We start from the raw sequence: 22,849 nt of genomic DNA, 5'->3' as shown, positions 1-22,849 counted from the left end.
AATAGGTGTATAGAATACATGTATATACACGTATGATGGCTTGGGGGTGAGTAAAATATGGCATTATTTCAATTTTAGGGTGAACTATTCTTTTACAATAAAAAAATAAAATAACTAAACCAAAATAAAATATAAAATGTTTTATTTTTTAGCTCATTTCTCATTTTGCTATAGTAAAATAACTACTGAAAAAAAAAATAACACCGCAAAACAAAAATAATACACAGTCCTGTATCTGGTTTTTTGGTTGATGATATAAAATGATACATAAATCATAATATTTTATATTTGACATACTGCATTAAAATAGCTAAATATGTAAAAAATATAATTAAAATATTTTTCACCTATATACAATATTACAAATACAATAATTTATTATTATGCATGTAATAATATATGGATATTAAAATGTTTTGCATGTTGTGAAACCTTCCATAAATGTGTTTTTGAAATGAACGCAATTGGGGGTGTGTTACCTGTGCTGTAGAGAGGCTGTTGCACATGGAGCATATGGCCTCAGCATCCTCATCCGTCTTCTTCTTGACCTGCAGTAGTTGTGCGGCCTGAATCAACGGCTCCAGCGTCTCTTTAGCGCCGCATGTCATGAGGTTCTTATCTCTCAGCCACTCCTCCAGCTGACTCACGTTATACCTGAACACACACACATAAACACTTGTTATGGGAGATGACTGGAAATAAACTAAAATATGGCCGACAACTGAATCCTGATCTAACTGCACCTACAATGTAATCTACCAAAAGTTTGGGGTCGGCAAGATATTTTAGTTTTGAAAGTAGTTTCTTATGCCCCCAAAGGTGAAAGGAAAGACATTAAAACAGTAGTACTATGAAATATAATTACAATTTAAATGAACTGTTTTGTATTTTAAAATATTTTAATACGCGATTTATTCCTATGATGACAATGTTTTTTTGTTTTTTTTTACTACATCTTGTTTGGATCTTCAGGCAACCATGATCTGCGCTTTCTGTGAAGGATAAATTAATTTCCAGCACTAAAAATGGCTTGCAGCAGCAATTCACTTTAAAATGGCTATCCGTGTACAGCTTTGACTAACTATTGCTTTTTTTTGGCTGAGCTTTCAATGCTGTTGAGGGAAAAGGATTAGGCTGATTGGTTGATTCTTGTCACATGACCCGCGGTGTGCTTGTGGTGTTCTGAAAAGTTGAAATGTTTTTATATCAATGCGGCGCAGACACGTCTAGAAAAAGGAGCGCGTGAAATAACTTCAGCGTGCAAACGACGCCACATTTGAACAACCCCATATGTGATATTCCAGTTTCGAGCATAAGTTAAAATATTTGGATGGAAATATAGCTATAGTCTGGTTTTACACAATTTTTAGGAATCAGCATGCTAAAGTTACAATGCATGCTATTTGGTTACAACTGCATTTATCTGGTCTGCATACGTTTTGCACCGCTTTATCTGCACACACCTGATCTGCATGCCCTTGCTCCAGGAGCACATGTCTTTACGCAGCAGCAGGTTGTTGAGGGTGACGGCGCCGATGATGTAGAACTGCTGCTTGACCACCTGTTTGATGAGCTCCGGATCGGTTCCGTGCTGACACATGATGGAGTGGAAGGTGTTGAGCTGCCGGATGATGGAGTCCAACGTGTACGTCCCCTCATCAGCGATACTGGACGTCCTCTTACGGAGACCCGTGGGCTTCACCCCGGACACGCCCTGGATGGTTTCATGTTCCAGCATGCCAGAAACTGCCGAGAGCAACAGTTAAGGGACAAATACACAGGAAGAGAGAAAGAGATGGATGGAAAGGCACGCAGAGGTCACGTGCTCACCGATCATGGGCTGCAGGATGTTCTCCATACACTTGATGAGCTGCTGGTAGATCTGAATGGCCAGGTCACTGAGAACCTGCCGGTACTCGGCCAGATCAAAGTTGGATAGACAGTGATCGTTCTGTTTAGGAGTGTTATGCTTCATGAATTGCTGGAGAGAGAAGGAGGACAAAGTGTTGATTCTGGTTGAAAAACGCTGGGGACGGAGAGAAACTCTGGCCACAAACACTGTGAAGAATTTTCAAGGACTTTTCCCTGACATTTCCAAATGTTTTAGATTAAACAAAACGCCCTGTCAAGAGAAGCAATCGTATGCTTAAAATTGCGTTCTTTTTAATTATTTAATGAACTATTTCATTAGTTTGACAATCTTTGTGAATATAAAATTATTCTATTCATGGCTACAAATTGGGGTTTTTTGTGTGTGAATATAACTGCTATCAAATAATACAAACCTCTTCATTGAAGGTCACTTAAGCTGGCTTTTGTTAAAAATAGCTAAAATGTTCCCCATGCAAATTTCTCTCATATTCAAATTGGGTTAAAGGGGCCCTCAGTGTGCAAAGTTAGTTTTATTAGTCATCTGAATTATTTTTATTTATTTTTCTTAGTTTAAATGTAGTTTCAGTTGATTATACTACTACTACTATACTATATTTAGTTACAGTAGAGTACTATATTCTGCTTTTTATACTGTCTGGCATCAATTGAGCCAAATTTCCAAACTCATAAAATACTCCAGGAGATAAAAATATAATATGAATGATATTAAGGTTTGACAAATATAGACATACAACTGTTGTGACAAAAATCAATGCATAAAAATCAATAAAACGCCTAAGAGGTTATATATGCATTCTTCACAACAACTTTCAAACAACATTCTTCACTCTTTCATGTTCGTGTGCATAACTCATCCTCATTAAATCTTTAAGTTATTCAGTAAATAAGTCTCTGTGAGTTGTGCATAGATTATCATATATCTATGATTTTTGACAAAAGTCTTTTTTTTTGCCTGAAATATCAACTAACTCCGCCTTTATGGTTCAGCCTTATAGTCCAGCTTCTAGAGCCTTTGCAGGGTACATACACGGGCAGAATGAGAAAGACGGGTGTCTAAAGTGTGATCTCTCACCTCGTCGCCACTGTACTGTTTTAGGCAGTGCAGGAAACGACATGTATTGGACAACCAGAAGGAAACGGTCTCAAAGTCATCGCCTCTTTTCTGTAGAAAAAAAACAAAACAGCAACGAAAAAGATATTTGCATTTTTAAGAATATAATAAGAAGCCGTGTTAAGTCGTCACTTTTAAATGTAAACGGTTTGTGAGAGTGAACTGAGACCTTGAGGATCTTCTTGATGCTGTTGATGACGGAGGTGAGTAGAGATCGGACTTTTTGGTCATCGTTAATGTAGTCGGCATGACGGAGACACATGAAGAGGATGTATGCCGCAGACCTGGTATCAGATTCACGCACACGCCGCGAGGCTTTAATTCTAAAAAAAAAAAAAAAAAAGCACATGAACACAAACCAAAGTCACAGTTAGGGGTTAGCCTAAAAATTATATAGTGAAATTTTAAAAAGTATCTGCGATAAAGATAAATTAATTAATTAAATAATTAAACAAATAGTAGCATTTATTAGTGCAAAAACAATGAAGGGCTAGACTTCCTAAGTGGTGATTATTGTTGGGAAAGTTCCTTTAAAAAGTAACTGGATACTTTGCACATTAAATCAATTATTTTTAATACAACACCATTTAAAAATACTTATTTAACCTCAACATTTTTCAAATGATAGCAGACATTATACCAACAAACCACAATTTAACTTAAAATTGATAATTAGCAAAATAATATTAAGTGGCCACTGTTGAGGCCTTGCAAATAAACGCAGGAGAATTCTTTTTAAAAGATCAGAAAATATTACAGATCCCAATTAGAACACTACGTGTGAACGTATTTATATTGTTTTAATTATTATCATTATTTTTTACAAATAATATTTGTAAAATATTACAATATTAACATTAATTAATAATTATTTAATGCACTTATTGCATTAAGTCAGAGTTAAGTCAAATTCATTTGATCTTTTGCCGTATTCTGCCCAAAATTTGGTGCATCCCTAGAAATAACATTACGTCATCAAGCTGCTATATTACTGATATTGCGATATTATACTGGACGTCATAATACGGTACACCCCTAGCCACAGCCTCTTTTTTTTGTAAGTTCTTATTAGAACCGATCCAGGAATTGAGTTCATCATTTAACAGATGAGTTTGTTTTATAGTTATAGGCCTAAGTGTCTTACCAAGTATGAGGTTTTTAACCAGTTTGAGTTCATCCTCTTTCTTGTATTCCAGCATTCCCTGGAAATCTTTCTCCCTGCGTGGAATGTTGACCGGATGAACGGGCTCATCGGCCGTCTGTCCCGGAGACACGTCGATCTGGCCGCCTGCAATACACAGACAAACATAGAAGCATGTTAAGGATGTGCATTTCAGCTGTTTCACGGATAAAACAAGTGATTTCTGAAAAGAACCTATAAACACACACACCTTCCAGGTCATTGATTTTCTTTGCAAAGACTTTGAGCTGTTTCTTCAGTTTATGGACGGTCTTGTCCTGTTTCTCCAGCTGCTCCATGAGATCCTGTCACCACAAAGACAGACATCATTATCAGGCAATCAACACTGTGGCAAATGGGTCTTTTTGGCAGAAGGGTGAAAAACATTTAAACAAACGGTTATTTTAGAGAATCGGGAAAAAGCAGGTCAACCGAGCGTCTTTAAGCTCTGCAGCAATCTGAAGATATCAGCTCTGTCTTTCATCTGTCCATGCAACTCATTAAACAGAGAGAAAAATAGAGAAATAGTAACAAAGGCGGGGGAATCTCGCAAAGAACCTCATTTTTTTGGTAAGGGCCACAGTTTTTTGTGAGATTCACCCGGTTACTGAGAGAGAAACGTATTAAAAAGTGTGCTGATTCACACTGCTGTGGGTTAAACACGCGGTTAGAGTTCAACGCAGCTCAGATTCTGTGCAACACACACTAGTGCCAGTTAGTTTTCTGATACATGCACACACACACACACACACACACGCTTTCACACACACACGATCCTACATACAACCATCCTGCGTAACATGCTGATTCTGTAGGCTTTATACTCCTTTGGATCATCAGCGTGAAGCTCCTGTGAATGAAACACCTCCAAATCAGATGAGCCCTCAAACACCCGGTGCACCGAAATCACACTCCACGCTTTCATGAGCGAGTTTATTTAAAATCACACAAAAAGGTGAGCAGCAGGATTTCTGAAACAACTTTCAAAATGAAAATACCACTGCTCATATAGACTCCCAGTGAAAAAAAAAAAAATATATATATATCTATATCCCAATATATATAATTTTATTATATTACATCTAAGACAAATTTAGCGTTTGCAAACAATAAAGACCTTTTTTGTGGTGGCAGAAAACAATATTTTTTAAGCAGCAGTCTATATCGTCCATCAAATACATAGATTAGTTTTTAAGTAAAAATGTAGATTTTACATTCGCTGTTCGAGAATATATCTCACAATTCTCGAAATATACGTTAACATCTAGACTATTTTGGACAAACACGCTATTGTTAAGTTAAATTGAATTATAAAGTCCAAAGTAAGAGATATAAGCTAGCATTTGCGAAACAAAAAGTCAAATGTTATGTAAAATTTGAATAGTAACAGGTTTAAATAGTATTTCAGTTTGTATCTGTAGGGTTATGGCTTGCATACATGGATATTATGTAGATGTATTGTTTAAATCAATCATAGAGTAATCATGGAGCTTTCATCCATAGTATGTCTGTTTCAGCTACTGCGTTTAGCTTAAAAGTCTTTGGTGACAGCATTCTGTAAAAATAATTTGCTTTCTGTTTCTGATATATTTTTCTCTTGTTCCATAGATTTGTTAGACAGTGTATTTCTTCCAACACAACGCGCGTGTGCAGCTGCAAGTGACGTAAGATGTGATGTCTACTCCAAACTGGTGCACTAGAGTGTGATTTATATAAGTGTTTGCCAAAAAACCCCCAAAACACTGCGATCTACGATACGTGTCATCCATGAGAAGCTACTTGTTATTTGGTGGCAAATGTTATGGGGTGAAGGGTATTGTATATTCAACCAATGTCTGCATTTTTTCAGCAGCTTGGATTATTGTCTCATTTATAATAACTTTTTCTCCCACAAATTTGTCAGCCACAGTGGAAAAACTACGCTAACTAAAAATCAATAAATCTGAACTCTGATAAAATAATGCAACCATCCAGCTGCTCTATTGCAGCACGTTCCATCATAAAATGAGCAGGGATGGCATTAGTCACAATCGGACAAAAGAATTACAGATTATTCTATCCCTAAAGCCTGTCAACACCAAGAAATATAAATAGCCTATAACAGTATCTATATTAGCAACAGATGGTAATGTTCTTCTTATTAAGTCACAATGACAATGTCTCAAAATAATTTATCTTCAATTTTCTGAATATCTACTAAAGGTTAGTTTTGTCAACACATAAATCTAACATAGAAGGACTGAAGGTCACAATACTGCATTTATCATGTCACGGGGTCTTAAACCGTCACCAGGAATCAAGAAAACAAACCGGTTTCAGAGCCAACTTCAAGATCAAGTTCAAGTTTTTGCTGAGGGCCAACATTCATGAAACTCTTTTTTTGTAAGGAACCTTTTTGCCCACATTTAGGACCAAGAGCAAGGTTGCATGTATAACTAATAAGTTAATAATTAAAAATAGGCAATAACACCACTCTAATAATCACTGAAAAGGAAAGGATGTAGGTTGAAGAAAATGCTTGTACTGACCAGGTTCTCGTTGGTGAGGCGAGTGATCTCGTGCTGTAGACTGGCCTCGATCCGGGCCTCTGGAGGAAGCTGCAGGTTCTGAGCTAACAGCTGCTGCTGACGGTTGTTCTCCTCTTTAACGCTCTGCAGTTCTCCACGCAAAACCTCCACCTCGTTCTCATGAGACCGCCGCTGAGCCTGCAACTGGGACTCCAACAACCTACACAGACAGACACAGCAAACAACCAGAAACACGGTTCTTCGTTAGTAGAGCTTTCGAATCTGTTTTGAGTTTTCTGTTGTGAAGCGTTAAAAGGAACAGTTCATCCGACGATGAAAATGCTGTCATTATTTATTAACAATCATTTTAAACCTAATTATTCAAAATTCAAATTTCAAAAGATTTTTGCAGCTGCTATGCTACATTTTCACCCAATGATAGCACAGAATAAAACAAAAACATACAATCTGTGTGCTATATTCCAGGTCCTCTGAAGTCATATACAGACTAATTGAGATTTTGTTGTTGATATTATATATATATATATATATATATATATATATATATATATATATATATATATATATATATATATATATATATATATTTATTTTATTTTTTATTTATTTTTTTACTACATAAGTTTTAATTATTTTAGTATATCAAGTTAAATTAAAATAAGTAATGACAAGTAATTTGTAAATACATTTATAAATTAATAAATATTGTTTTCCATGAATAGCTATTTCCACCCGGTTCTCACACATAACTATTGAATGACTTCAGACGATTTGGAATATGGCATTGTTGTACAGACTAGCTTTGTATGTCTTGATAAGGTGATTTTTGTTACAATGGTGTGGAAGAACAGCATTCTTGAAATTCAGAATAAGATGTTAGACATAAATAATGGCCAGCTTTTTATTTTGAGTGAACCATTCCCAACTAAGGCTGAGAAACCCGCCCATCGTTTCTTGCGTTGCGGCAGAATTCACCCTCCTTTATGAAAGTCGTGACTACATGCCGTTTTAAAATAAGTTTCATTTTGGTTAGTCCAGTATTAACACTATGCAAAGAGTTCTTTCTTGCAGGTTTTGAGACCATGAAGCACTACCCATAGGTTAAGGAGAGCATTTTGCAGGCACTAGTGTTTAGATAACTATCACACGCTCTCGTCTCTCTGTTATTTAACCTGTTAGTTTCCTTTAACCCTTCATAAACCAGCCACAGTTCTCCATCCTCATTCAGCTTATGGTAGTCAGGGAATGGGGATCTGATGGGGTGGAACAAAAAAAGAAATGGTAAGAATGAAAAACAGAAATGAAAACAAAAAGTGACAAACTTTGATGAGAGCAGGACTTTTTGCAGCTTCACTTAAAAGATTCTGTTCATTACATAGAACTATTTTATGGCTATAACAAAAGTTTATACCTTATATGTATCATTAAACACTTTTATGAATTGAAAATTTCATCTAGCCAGATCCAATTATTATTTGCCATGCTATTATTGTATGTTTGGATATACTATATGAAAAATTTCTGCATGCACAGCTTAAAAAGCATTACAAATATTTGTTTTTTAATAAATATATCTGTATAGTTACTCTTCACTATTATATACTATCAATATATAACAGTTTGAGAACTACTGCTTTAAAACATCTTCATTGTGTTCCAGTGGATGAAAGGAAGTTGTCTGTGATGGGAATGACGGAAAAAGATGAGTATTTATGAAAAAAATTATTAATTGAAGTAACTGAAGTATCACGTAAAACAGCAGAAAGATGGAATGCAAACCAAATAATGAAGATAAAATAATTGTGACAAAGATTATAATAACACATGCAAATGTAGCAATCACTGAAAAATGTAAAAAAAAAAAAAAAAAAAATTCAGTTTAGTTTGACATTTGCTTTAAATTACTGTAGCTACAGTCACTGAATTATAAATATTAAACGGCATCTAAAGCGGTCAGCCAAAAGCCACGTGTAGGTTCATTCATCAATCACACTGAGTCACATGACCAAGCGTTGTTGTCGCAGCCTGTTAAAAACTGCAAAGCCATCACCCGAAGTAATCTAATACGCTACATTTGTTGTTCTGCATCTAAACTCTCATTACTCTTGCTCAAATTTTTTAGAAGGCAACATGGCATAATCTCAGCCTCAGACACTTGCCCACAGACCACTATAGTACTGACAATCTGATACATAAAGCATGTAAAACTGTAATTTAAGTATATAAATACAATTTTGCGGGTTTGTTCTATAGAACTGTTTGCAAAAGTTGCTGCACTGTTATATTGCTATGCTATAATCAAATTCTAATAGACTTTCCTCTAAAATGTCTTCCTGACTAAGAGTGTGACGCCTGGCAATAATAACCTGCAAAGTGGACTAGACTTCATGCTGAAAGCCAAAGATCTGGCTATGTGAGTTAAAGTGCCCATATTATGGGTGAATGAAAGGTTCATGTTTTGGTTTTGGGAGTCCCCAACAACAGGTTGACATGCATGCAAGGTCAAAAAACACTAATTCTCTTGTACTATGCATTTATTTTTACATCATTTGTTCAATTACGCCCAAACGTTAGCTCAATTAATTCTTTGCGTGTCATTAATCTGCAAATAGATTAGTCTGAAGTCTATTTCATTTTCATTTCATGGTTTGTGATAGCAATGCTGCTTTATGTAAAGCGTTATTGTGGAAATCATTATTTTACTGCTGTAAAAGTGGCAAATAATGAATTTCTTTTCCATTCAGATCAACAAGTAGGCGGGCAATATGCTAATGTCTCATGTTGATGTCATATTCAAAACGACTCATTTCCACGATTCAGAGGCGACACACACTGTGCTCTTTCAGATTTAAAACTTTGCAGGATGTTTTCATTCACTTTGAGCTGTGTTACACACCGCATGACAGGTCATTTTCAAAAATCCATAATAAGGGCACTTTAATGCCTGGTTTTCTTGTCTATGTATGGGCTCTGGAATGAGGCTGATTTGCTGCTCTGCTCTGAGCTGAACACACATGCAGTGAGAGAGGCCCATCATGCCCGTCCATCTGTTACCTCAACCTGCTCACAAGCTCGTTCACTTCAGTCGGTCTGCGCGTAAACCTGGGTGATCTGCGCAGGACAGAGATGAGCCATCAACAGAAAGACAGACAGACAGACAGACACGGACAGACAGAGGGCTGATCCAAACAGGTAGGTAAGGTAGGATAAACACACAGGCTTTGGAAAGGATTGTGAGAGTGATAAGTCATCATTTCCTTGGTTGGAGATGTGACACCAGCAGCAAATAATAAAAACAAAGATCCATTGCAGGACAGAGGTTCTCAAACCGACATATTTGATATCCTTTATCACAACCCATTTCCTAAACGGAATTACTACACTTACTTGCATTCAATAAGGAGTTTACTTTATAATGAATAGTAAATAATAGTGTTCCCTATGTGTTACTGAAGTTCTTTCACTTTTCAATTATTATACCATTATTAAACAGTAATGTAATATTCTATAGCATTCAAAGGTTTAGGGTCAGTAAGGTTCAATGAGGTTAAAGTAAACATAAAAAAGAATGATTTAAATAACGTAAAAAATACTTTAAAAATGTAATTTAAAACTACCAACAGGTGGCGGCAAGTCATTGAATTTATCACTGAATCGTTCATTCAACTGATTCGTTTGAACAGCTGATTCATGAAGGAATGAAGCAAGTGAGCACAGTCTTAATGAATGGGTAATTGAATCAGATTTGTTTAAAAATTAACATACATTCATAAATTAAACAACACTGTATTTAAATGGAGATGCCCAGCTGCTTTGCCTACAACAATTTTTACTGACATAATAAAGCAAAACCAGGCAATAGTGTTGTATTTAAAGTCACTTAAAATTAATTTCTTGTTTAATAAACTGGTGTATTAAAACAAATGTATTAATCACATTTGTAAACTCCCTTAATAATCATTTAAAGCTGTCACTCTCTTTAGTTCTTTGTGTTCTCACAAAGTTCCATTATAATTCATAAAGCTCCCTACATATGCACGATGAATCTCTTATGTAGTATCTTACAATTATGTCATAATGACAGGATTTGTTTTGAGCAGTGAGTAGATTCTGAATAACACTGTGTTCAAGGATTTAATCAAAAAAATTGTTACAATCATTCCCAATATAACTCAAACAAACGCAACCACTTTGATCATAAGACTTTTTTCAAAATCTTACTGACCCCAAACTTCTAAAAAAAAAAAGGTAGTGTATAAAACATTTTAAGATTGGATTTCTAACAACAATAAATATTTAGCGAATAAATGCATAAGAAGCTCTCTGGGGGACGCAAGTCTGAGAACCTCAGTTGTGAAACATAAAGTGGGGGGGACAGAGGACATCACACAACATATACAGAATGATCTGATCCTAGGTGATGGATACATTCGGTAGATTCAGCAATGGTTTTCATGTTTTGTGATTCGGGATGTGATTGACTGACAGTGAAAGAAATGCAAAGACTAAAGTAATGCACCTGTTGGTGTCTTTAAGACCCATGTATGCCTGGGAGATCTCCTTGGCATCAGTCAGCTTCTGCACGTCCTCAATATACGGCAAAGGCTCAGTCATGGTCTCCTAAACACACACGGAAAATTTACATTCACAAAGCAATATATCACTGCATCCACTCACTTTAATTAGACATTTAAGCATTAGACAAGTCACAAGAGCTGGTTCTAGTACAGCATGTCAGTTCAAAGTAACTTTCTCAAGGCAGAGCAACATTAAAATAAAAAAAATAGTATTTTACAAGCCAGAACAAAGGTGAAGTGAAACGATTATGTTGTCTGACCAACATACCTTCTCATCCTGTTATGAGTGCAACATAGGACAAAAGGAGAAATGAAGTTACAGATGTTAACGAGACTTATGAAGAGAATAATGTTAGTAACAGATACTGCATTATGCACTAAAATGGAGGTTTAGAAGCATCTGGAAATCCTGATGTATTTTATGTAAGAATGAAAGGTTTGGTTTCTGACCTTGTGCTGCATGGCCTCTTTCTGACTGACGAGCTGAGAGCGCAGGATGAGCACCTCCTCCTTCCGCACTTCCAGCTCCTCGTTGGAGGAGTTCAGCTGATCCAGGAGAACCGTGTACGCAGGAGAACCCGGAGCGGCGGAACCGGCCTCAGCGCTGCCTCTCAGAGACTGACGCATCTCATTCAAATGATGTTTGAGCTTCTTGTTCTCCGACTCCAACTCCTGACGCTGAATAAAAGAGAGAGACAGAGATGAACCTGTGTGCTTGAAAAGAGTGCACGGAGTTTCAGGAAGGTTATTGCAAGCCAAAAAGCGACCACTGCTTTATTAAATAACTCAGTTAATTGTAAAGACTGCAAACTGAAACGGATTGCCACAATGCAGAAAAAATTTAAAAGAAAGCAATGTATGTGTTTACCTTGAGAGATTCATATTCCAGCTCAGCACTTCGAGCTTTCTTATGTTCCTCATCATCCTGGCCAAATAAAAACACATTATCAGTAACAGTATATATGTGTGTGGGTTTTTTTCTTTTAATATGTGATTAATCGTGATTAATCACATAATAAAATAAAGGTTTTCCAATACATTATATATGTACTGTACATTATATATGTAACTGTATATAGTTTGTACTGTGCTTATTTATTATGTATATACTGAAACACAACCACAATTATTTACTTGCAAATGCATTTATATATAGATTTTTTTTTACATTTGATATTATATATAAATATATATTTAATACATAAACATAACATTATATGCATGTGTTTGTATCTCTAATGTTTGTAAACATAATAAATATACACAGTATACACAAATATATTATGTAAAGAAAAACTAATATATATATATATATATATATATATATATATATATATATATATATATATACACGTTTTTTTTTTGGTAAATTTCTAGCAATCGTTGCTTCTTTTCACATTTAAAAATGTAAATACAATTGTGTCTAGAATTTAAGTTAATGTGACAAAATCTCTTTTAGTATGCCTTTATTTTATTTGTATTTGGGTTACTGTAAATGTAAATGTGCATGTCAAGTAAATATGTGTGTGTGTGTGTGTGTGTACCCTAGCTCTAGCCCGCTGAAACTGCTCTTCTCTCCGATCGAGTTCGTTCTGCAGTAACTGTTTTTCTTGCTCTAGCTCGGATACTCTCTTCTGCAGCTTTAGGAACAAGGACATATCCAGTATCCCCTTGGAAACGTCCTGAAGGGAGAAGAAAACACATTCCATAATCACACACACACAATATATGCCGTTATGTTACTTTAATCTGCGCGACCTTTGAAATAAACAAAACTCATAAACATAGATATCGGTATCTTAATGATATTCCACATTCTGCTCTCACCTCCCCTCCGCGTGTCCCTTCCTCGGACTCGGCAAACTCTGAATTGTAGGTACATTCTGATTCGTTGCTGCTGTGTGTGGAGTCTGTGCGCCTGTGACCAGGTTTTGGAACATTCTAGAAAAAAAAAACCCAAAGTATTAGAAAACTGAAACGAGCGTATATCTGACTCTATATCGAGGTCTTCCTTACTAGTTGAGCGGTCATTCAGACAACCCACCGAAGATTTGCAAGCGTGTACTTACTACAGCAAGTGTGATCTCCTCCTTCAGATCGTCGTATTTCTCCTCTAGTCGGAGGTGCTCGGTAAGAAGGTTCTGGTAGCGAGACCGTTCCTCGTTTAAATCGTTTTCTAACTGTTGGGTTTCTTCTTTCAGAGCCCTCTGCATTTTTTCTGCAAAGCATACGCATACATATTATATGTACACCGTTGACACACAATCTCTCAGAACAGTCAACAAATATTGAATTACTCAATCATCTGACTCATAATGTTGACATTGTACGCATAAGCAAAAAATTACAGGCAATGTTTATAAAGGTTTTTCTGTTTAAGATATGAGCAGATCTAGAAACAGTATCAGACTGGGCGGTTATTCACAATATATTCCTCTCTCCTGTTTAAATATTATTAACATAATTATTAATTTTCCAAAAAACGAGTATGATGAGACATAGTATTGTATCAGACATTATAACAAAAATGTATACTTGTTTTCAAGTATCATTTTATATGCTTAAACATGTTTTAGTATTCATACTTTGAGTTTATATTGCATTTGTTGTTTATTGCTACACTGGTGCATATCAGTGATAATTAACATAATTAAATAGCCTCCCAAAATATCAAAAATTTCATTTTGCGTTATTTTATTCAAAAACAGTGTGTTGTAAACATGACATGGATATATAATTTTACATGGAAAGGTAAAAAAACCACCTCTAAGCCTAATAGAATGAAAGTTTTTGTATGGTTTTGCTTTACCTGTCCACTGCTGGCTCTGTTCTTGGATCAGTCGGTTCAGGTCGTTCTTCTCGTTCTTCAGCAGGTGGTTTTGCTCCTTTAGCTCTGAGATCATCTGTTATGAACATTTCACAAACATAATCAGCATGACATCTTAATCTTTAATGGTTATGTAAAAAAAATAAAAAAATTAAAAATTACTGGTCAAGTCACAGATGCTTGTTTCGGTCCAGGAACATTGATTTAACTGCTTCATTTTCTCCGCACACATCCAATACTATGTTTATTGTGGCTTCGTGAATCGTTCTAGTCTTCTATCCCCCTAAAACTACAACTACTTCTATCATTTGTGCTGAGCTCTAGTCTCTATCTCTCTCACCTGTGTCAATGAACAGATCTCGTCTCTTCCCAAGGTTAAAGAAGTGTGCAGGTCTCTCTAAACCCTGAATATGGAGACACAGAGTATATATCTGTGTCTTTAGAGAGTTTTACAATCTAGGAGGACTGTCTAAAAGCAGGGGACTAAAGGTAACCTATGGGTATATCTTTACTTTTTAACTGGAATTTGCTAATTTAAGCCACAAGATTAGTGAGGTTTTGTCAAAACACATTTCAAACACACACCATCTATGAGTGAAATTCATACATTAATAATTTATTACGACATTTTAAACATATTCTTAGAAATTATCGCGTTAAAGCTTAGTACGGGAGAACTTTGGGACATTTGAACCATGAACGTGGTGTGGAAAATGATTAATTTTTTAAATTCAGTTGATATGAGCCATTCAAATAAACTGACATATTAAATATTAAGTAATGAATCAGTTCTATTAGACAGTTCACTAAAATTAACCATTTAAATGAACCCTCTTTAAACGAAAACCAATGAGAGACGACTGAAATGTATCGGTGAATCAGTTCCTGTCCAAACGAATCCTGGACACAACTGGGTGATGGCTCAGTGAATCAGCCAATCTGTTCATTTTGAAAGATTGTTCAAATGTGAATCATCCTCAGGTTTTTGTAAAATGCTTTGTGATGTCCGCACCAGTGAAGACTAGGAGTGTAACGATACGTGTAAGTTTGTGCAGGCACATCACATCCCAACACAACTATATATATCTAACAAACAGCACCTTTTCCATCTCGTCCTGGTAGGTTTGCGCCCAGTCCTCGATGGCTTTCTTCTCCTTCTGTGTGTTCTGCAGGTCTTTGCGCAGTCGCTCCAGCTCCTCCAGAAGAGATGTAACTTTGTTGGCGTTGTTTTTGGCGTCCTCCTCTGCCCTCGCAGACGCGTCAATTCCACGCGCAGACGCTCGGACTCCGCAGCGTGGCTGACCTCTAGACTGTTCAAACGCTCGCTGAGAACACGGTTCTCCTTGTTCTAGAGTCAAAACAGAACATCAATTAATTCTATTTAACTCTACAAAGTCTAGGGTAACATACTGCATTCGATGCATCAGTTACAAAGATCAACATGATCAAAACCTTCTGCACTTTGATTGACTGATCATAAAATTATTTTTCAATGACTTTTAACCCCACTGCAATACACTTTTAGAGTCATGTATTATATCAACAGCTACAAATATACACAAAGACTCTGCACGGGGAAGCCCAGATCAAGATGATGTGATCATGTCCTGCTAAGAGATTCTGACTTATTCTAAAAGCACTAGAACAACAAGAATCAAGTTAACATTCTGTTAACTGCAACCTGTTTCTCTTCCATAACCTGATGTCTTTTCAACTAAATAATTCAATGAAAAATCAAGGCTGGGTTTTGACTGTGTATGGCAGATATCTACATGACAGCTGGCTGGATGAAAGGGAACTGAAAGGTAAGATATAATCAACCAGAAAGAGAATTTGTGACCTAGGCATTTTATTACCATGATAATAAATGCAATTTTTTGTAAGAATAATGTGCATATGTGTGCACAAGAAGACCAGGAATGACTATGATGACTTCATACTGACTAAACCTTTTAATAAGGCGCAACAAGCCACAGCATCTTAATGTAAAGTGTGGTACCTGGTCGTCTATCCTGCGCTGCAGTTGCATGATCTTGTTCTCCATGCCGATGTTGAGTTTCTTAAAGTGTTCCACCGAACGTGCTTCAATTTTGAGTTTCTTGAGTTCTCTCTTGGCTCGCATCCGGCGAATGCAGCACTGAAGGTAAACGATGGCTTTGAGGCTCCGCTTGTACCACTGCCGCGTCAACCAGCCTCGGACCATCTTCTGAATGATGATGGCCTTATGCTCGCGCAGAAGCTAAAGGAACACACAAAAATGCGCGATAAACAAGGGGGAAAAACATGAATACACACAAGAGCAAAGAAGAATGCAATGCGAAGTAGAGATCTGTCCAGTGAGTATTCTTAAAAAGATTTTTTCTCTCACACCTTCTGCCTTTTTAATTTGCAGATATTACACATCCTGTCTCGATAATCCACTGCTGATCAACAGAGCTCTGACGGCAGGAAAAGAGAGGAGAGAGACAGTAATAGTAATAATGCAGCCGCAGCTGCTGTGGTCCGTCAGTGGGACAGTCCCTACACTAGAACAACCTGCTCCCTGTGAGATCACATAACCGAAAAAACAGGGAAGGAGACACAAGTTCATCACAACACTGTTACTTCATCCTCTTCCAGGGACTCTAACCGGTGACTAGAAAGCTAGCATAATACTGGGATGGAGCAGAAAAAAATCTAAAGTCCACTTGGTGGTTTTTTGTCATAGTACTCTGAAAATGAAAATTCTAGATCAAAAATTTTGGAGTCCACTTTGTATAGGTTGGCATTAACATACTTACATTTAAATTAATAATTTGGTACAATGCATTTGTAATTCATTTCTGTAAATACGTTTATAATTACTGTTGACCCATCCCTTGCACCTTAACCCACCCATACCACAAAACCTGTCTCTAACCAAAAGAAAACTACAGCATAAACACACAGTAAGTACATCATACTTATTTTTATCTTAGTAATATGTTTAAGTTATGTAAATATTTTACAACAATGTGAAAGTCTCTATCGTTAAATAACTGAATGCATCCTTGTTAAATGAAACTTTTTTTAAAATACTTCCTGACCTCAAATGTTAAATGTTAGTGTAAAAGAATCAGTCACTTAGAAGCACTCTGTGTCTAAACCCCTCCGACTGCACCTTTAACACTATTCAGTTCTCTAGGGGCGCAGTTCGCAGCTTTCACTGGTCATGTGTCTCATGCCTGAAATAATTCACTTGTTTCCAATGTGTTAATTATAAACCACCCTGCCAGCATCATATTTTACCCCGATGTAATTAATATGTAACCCGTGTCAGTGTTCGTTTAAACGCAAAAACTGCAATGCAAAAAAAAGTGCATGTAAAAATGCGGTAATGAGACCAGTGGAGTAGTGTTTGTGAGTCGTGTGTGTTTGTAACTACTGCAAATATATTTAGAAATGTGAGAAGATTGTATTAGCATGTCTGGTTTCCTCCTCACCGCTTTGTACAGCTGTCTGGCCATGTATGCCCTGAGGATGCACTGCATGGCCAGAGCGGCAGCCTGCTTGCGTTTGTAACACGTTTTCTGGATATACATGCGCTGGTACTTCTGAATGATGATCGCAGCACGCGTGCGACGCAGGAATTTCGCAAGACTGTGGGGAAGAAAGAACAACTCGGAGGTTACTACTAGTGCACCTCCTCAAAACAGGGCTATAATAAGGTTCTGGAAATCATCTTTCATTTTCTCAGCAGGGAAACAGATTTTTAACAACAAACTGCACTGAAAAGGAGCATATACTCCAAGGTCGTTAACCGATAGTATATGCTTTTTTTAGAGCCATCACTTCACATTATTTTAACCGTGTTTTTTTTTTTGAAGAATCATGTCTTGGTGAAAAACTACATTACCCACAATTCCACCATTTAGAGAGACGCATGAGCAAATCGCGCCAAATGAAAGATAATACTTCAATAACTGTGGTTATGCATATTTTGCAAACCTCTAATAATATACTGCTTCTATTTACATAATTAACAAATTCAGTTTTGTTGCTGTTTGTTTTGTTTAAAGCTTGAGACCTTTCGTCTCAATTTGAAAAATGAAGGGAAAAAAAGAATAAAAAAACCTCCGGGAACCAAGTGTATAAAAAAAAAAGTGGGCAGATACTGTTGCTCGCTTTAAGCTTATGCTGAATTTTGGTATCTTTAACCATGCCCCACCCACTATGGGGTTAGTCCTCCCCTCACCAGCGGGCCTGGTATCCACGGACATATCTCTGGATGGTTGTGGCAGCATGTTTCATGCGCAGGTACTTCTTCTTGCGCCAGCCAGCAGCGGATGGTCTTCTGGATGCGGATACAGGCTGCACGGCTTATCTGCACGCAGTTTCTCCAGATACGCAACCTGGCCGGCGCGGAAAAGATCTTGGTCTTGCCAAACTGGTACTTATCTGGATCCTGTTAGGAGGACAAAAAAAAGTTGAGAAAAAATTCAATTTCAGTCTCTACAGAAAATAGGAGTAGTGCCAAATTCTGGCATTGTGCTGCTTGCTACGTTTCTGAGTAGTTTAGGTTATTATATTATGATCTTTGCTCAAAGTCTCTGCACAAAGATTTAATTGTCTTCTTGTACCTGTACCAGTTTCTCCAGAACATTCTTACAGGTCATCTTCTTGTCTGTCAAAACATCTTTTTGTTTCATCAGGACACGATACCTGCTAAAGAACTCCTGATACGTCCACCTGAAGAGCAAAAGCAGTCACAAAAACACAAATATACAGTCAGGCAGTGTTTGACAAAAAGCAGTGCAGTATGGTAATATAAAGATCTTCACTGTACCTGGATGGGAAACCGGCTGCAGAGATGCGGATCGTTTCAAAACACCACATGCACGCAGTTGCTGCACTGCCCTCTTGGGGTCAAACCTGGTAATGGCAGAAATCAAAATCAACAATACTGTTCCTATAGCTCGCCATCAATTCCGCAAAGGCTACAACAAGCGAGATAGTTCAGTTAAAAACAGAAGAAGAACTGACGTGAAGGCATATTTGTAATCGTTGGGTTTGATGCAGCGAACGTGAGTGTGGTGTAGTCGCATTCAGGGTCTCCATCAGCAGCTGCAGGAGTTACGGAACTACAGAGAGAAAGAAATGGAAACATTCAATCGAGTGTCGGTGCTTACCAATTTACTTAACCCAAATACACAAATCACAAAGATATTTAGTAAAACTGAAAAAAGTCATGATGCCACCTGCAGTCCAACTGTCTTCTTGTGTTCTTTGCTGGCTTGGCCGGCTTTATGCTTCTCTGGTTTGACGCTGAGTCGAGTGCGTCCTCCAGTAGCAGGAGCGGCACCGGTCGGACTTGTGGCTTTCTCCTCGTCCTGGAACAGCTCCACCAGCAGGTCAAACTGAGAATTACAGCCAAGGCAGACTTGACATACAAGCCATGACAGGTGTTCAGATGATCAACCAGAGGTACTTTTAGACTTGAAGCAACGATCTTACAAAAAAGCTGTAATTATTTATTTATTCAAAACGTAATTAAATTCAATCAATGCTATTTTACTTAAGCCGCAATTAAATGCAGTTTTCACTACTGAAATAGGAATACTTCACCCATGAATGAAAATAACCCCATAATCTACTCACCCCCAAGCCATCCTAGGTATATATTACTTTTTTTCGTCTTTGAGACGAACACAGTCTCGGTTTTTTAAAAATTGATCCTGGCTCTTCCATTTTTCTCGCTTTCGACCGGTGTATAGTATTCTATCACTGTTCGTCTATAATCTTTTGAGTGAACACTACAAAGGCAGCAGGGGGCAGAAGACATGTGTTAAGCTCCTTGAGGCTTGAGGTTAGTCTAAAGACGGATACGTGCTTATTTAGATTATGTAGATTATGATTATGTAGATTATGGGTTAATTTTAATTTTTGGATGAACTATTCCTTTAATACTCTTCTATAAACCGTTTAGTTATAAATTGCATAGTTAAAACCATAAGCCCATTTAAGTCATAGTTTACAGTGGGAACTTTTTTGCTCTTACGCAAATGCCAATTCCTGTTATAATAACTGCATTACACCCACAAGATCGTGCAAAACTAATACCTTTAGCTTTCTAAAAACACTGTAAACTATGGCTTTACATGAAAATGGCAGTTAACTACATTTACGTGGCAAAGTTTCATAAAATAAATGCACAGAAACTGATATATACTGATAATACTGGTGTAAAGACGTCACAGGTATGTGATTATAGAGTATTTTACAATAGCTTTGAATACAGCTGAGCCAAGATTTCACTCCGGGAAAATTCAGGTTACAATTGAATTCTCAACTGAACTGTGTTAAACAGTTAGCATTCATGCTTTCGTACAGGCATGAGACATCTTGAGCATTCCCAAAGCGTTAGAAAAGCGTTTTTGGCCTTTGTTACCTGAACTAAGTGTTTGCACTCAAAGTACCACTTTTAACCACACAGAAAATTTAAGCAAAGTAAGCAATTCATTATTAAGAAATATGCACATCAAGACAAGCGAACAGTATAAAGTGGGATAGTAATGAACAGAAAAGGCCATGTGCTCAGATAATGTCCCTGAGTCTCGTTTACATTGATTGCTAAGAGTTTGAGCACTGAGAGGACGCTAGTGCTGGTACTAAGCAGCATGCAGCCTAAGCATAAAATAAGAGTCCTTATGGAACCAGCGATTTTAACATTAAATCCTTACACACGACAAACAAACAAACTCCAACTCTTTGTTAAGCTTTTTGGTGTATGTGCAGTACATATCAATGTCTTTGGTTGTTACATTTTTTAAAAGAAAAGTTCACCAAAAAATGAAAACTTATTCATTGTTCATCGAGTTGTTCTAAACTTGAATGTTGCTTTTTTCAGTGTTTCCCAAATTTCACCAGGAAATATTGAAACATCATATTGAGTGAAGTGTGGCACAGCTGCTCAAATTTATTTTGCATTTTTGAATGCAACACGCCACAGCATTATTTTCATATTTGCATAATTTCCAACAGATGATTACAACCTAATTTTAAAAACAGCATTTAAAAAAATAAAAATAAATAAATAAATAAATAATAATAATAACGAAGAAATTAAGTATTCTAATTTTACTACTGGAAGTAAAATAACACGCATATAACAATAACAACCTGTTTTAACAGAAACAACCAACTAAAACAGAAACTTGATTATTTAAATTGTAAAATATATATAATTTTTTTTATTTGAAAGTTGCAGTGGAGTGAAAGACACTTAGTAATGACTGAATCGCTTAATGACTGAATATTTATTTATTGGTGAACTGTCCCTTTAAGAGTATAAAAAAGTACTAAAAGGACAAACAGTCCAGTTGATATCAGACAGATGTTTCATGTTGTTTAGGTGCTTGAGTTTGTTTGGATGGTGTTTGGAGGCTCTAGAGCTGAAGCGGGATTTATTTTCCTATAGAGACAATGCAGTGCTGAGATTGTGTCCTGCACAGCAGAAAGCAACAGATTGAACATGCTGACACGCGCACACACACAATCCTCACACGCGCACACATTCAATCCAACATGCATCCAATCTTAATTTTTGTATAGCAGGACAGCAGCGATATTAGAGAAAGAGAGAGAGCTAAAGAGACAGCATTTATATGCTAAATTTTACCTTCTGCAGGGGTACAGGTTGTCATGTTCACAAACGACACATAGACAACATGACACAATGATGAGAAATAGAAACAGAATTAACAAATGCAGAAAATACAGATACATCAGACAGATGTATATAATGTACTAGCTGAACAGCGAAGCAGCTCAGACACCAGCTCTGAAACATATTATTGCCAGATACTATTTAATAGACTAGATTTAGCTTGTTTTCTAAATTCGTAACCAGAGACTGAACTGTCTAAACAGAATTCCTCTCAGGCTATGTCCACATTAATCCAGTTATATTCAAAATTGGCATATCGTTTCCAAACAACTCACAAAACATCATAACAACTCACTGAGATGATACTGACAAAATACACTATTCTATATATATATATATATATATATATATATATATATATATATATATATATATATATATATGTGGCCATAATAACCATAGTTATACTGTATACACTATTGAAATCTATTTGTATTAATGTGGACAAGGCCCTAGAGTGAAGCTTGAAAAATGTATAATTTTTGACCAAATAAATGAATTAGGTTTTCAAAAGATTTTTAGCTGGTGCCCAGCTTTGTTTCTAATATAGAATATATAAATGTGTACATGACAGACGGTGAGCAAACAGACATATGATGTTATGAACAGATGTAACGATCAATGATATGAACGAAAATCGAAATGAATATGGTAAAACCAGCTGACCTGTGGAACAAGTGAAGGGTTTGGATTAATCACTAACAGACCGATCTGGATAAGCACCAGAGAGTCATGCCTAATATTAATTGTTAATAACTTTTTAAATAATACTTGACCAGTCTCTGTTTAGGCATTATTATTATTATTATTATTATTCCCAAGCAGTTTGGATTAGTTCAGTATGTGTTTGCTCTTACACACACATTTACTGCCTCAAGCTGAGGAGACAAAGCGTTAAAGAGCATTCAAGAACGCCCCAAAAACAGAAGAAAACATTGTTTACAATAACCAAAATGCATTTAAAGCCCCATCATTTTAGTCAATATAAGTATTGGATTCTGACCATTTTAGTTAATCATTTTCTATGCCTACGTGTTTGCTTATGAGCT

The 22,849-nt window shown here is 36.5% G+C and overlaps 1 pseudogene; it reads right to left on the bottom strand.

Moving 5' to 3' along the window:
• Positions 1–22,849, bottom strand: part of LOC122362736 — a 31,213-nt pseudogene that overhangs the window by 3,681 nt on the left and 4,683 nt on the right.

The sequence above is a fragment of the Puntigrus tetrazona genome, chromosome 18 (genome assembly GCF_018831695.1).
Source record: "Puntigrus tetrazona isolate hp1 chromosome 18, ASM1883169v1, whole genome shotgun sequence".
NCBI lineage: Eukaryota > Metazoa > Chordata > Actinopteri > Cypriniformes > Cyprinidae > Puntigrus > Puntigrus tetrazona.
Note: the sequence above shows the minus strand (reverse complement) of the source record. Positions and strands in the feature narration are given on the sequence as shown.